Source organism: Peromyscus leucopus, chromosome 14, assembly GCF_004664715.2.
Source record: "Peromyscus leucopus breed LL Stock chromosome 14, UCI_PerLeu_2.1, whole genome shotgun sequence".
Classification (NCBI taxonomy): domain Eukaryota; kingdom Metazoa; phylum Chordata; class Mammalia; order Rodentia; family Cricetidae; genus Peromyscus; species Peromyscus leucopus.
Window position 1 is genome coordinate 80,809,853 of NC_051075.1, and position 1,049 is coordinate 80,810,901.

Sequence of the window (1,049 nt, forward strand, 5' to 3'; positions counted from 1 at the left end):
GTGTCTTCAGTGTTTTTGATCTTAGCCACTCTGACAGGCATAAGGTGGTATCTCAGAGTTGTTTTGATTTGCATTTCCCTGATGATTAGGGATGTTGAGCAATTCCTTAAATGTCTTTCAGCCATTTGGGTTTCCTCTGTTGAGAATTCTCTGTTTAATTCTAAAGCCCATTTCTCAATTGGACTGTTGGTCGTTTTGATGTCTAATTTCTTGAGTTCCTTATATATTCTGGATATCAGTCCTGTGTCACCTGTGGGGTTGGTGAAGATCTTTTCCCATTCTGTAGGCTGTCGCTTTGCCTTGTTGACTGTATCCTTTGCTCTACAAAAGCTTCACAGTTTCAAGAGGTCCCATTGATTGATTGTTTGTCTCAGTGTCTGCGCTACTGGTGTTATATTTAGGAAGTGATCTCCTATGCCAATGCGTTCAAGACTACTTCCTACTTTCTCTTCTAGCAGGTTCAGAGTAACTGGATTTATGTTGAGGTCTTTGATCCACTTGGACTTAAGTTTTGTGCACGGTGAGAGATATGGATCTATTTGCAGCCTTCTACACGTTGATATCCAATTATGGAGCACCATTTGTTGAAGATGCTTTCTTTTTTCCATTGTACACTTTTGGCTTCTTTGTCAAAAATTATATGTCCATAGGTGTGTGGGTTAATGTCAGGGTCTTCAATTCAAATCCATTGGTCCACATGTCAGTTTTTATGCCAATACCAAGCTGTTTTTATTACTGTAGCTCTATAGTAGAGCTTGAAGTCAGGGATTGTGATGCCTCCAGAAGTTGTTTTATTGTACAGGTTTCTTTTAGCTATCCTGGGTTTTTTGTTTTTCCATATGAAGTTGAGTATTATTCTTTCCAGGTCTGTGAAGAATTGTGTTGGTATTTTGATGGGGATTGCATTGAATCTGTAAATTGCTTTTGGTAAGATTGCCATTTTTCTATGTTAACCGTGCCTATCCATGAGCATTGGAGATCTTTCCATTTTCTGACATCTTCAATTTCTTTTTTCAGGGACTTAAAGTTCTTGTCATATAGGTCCTTCA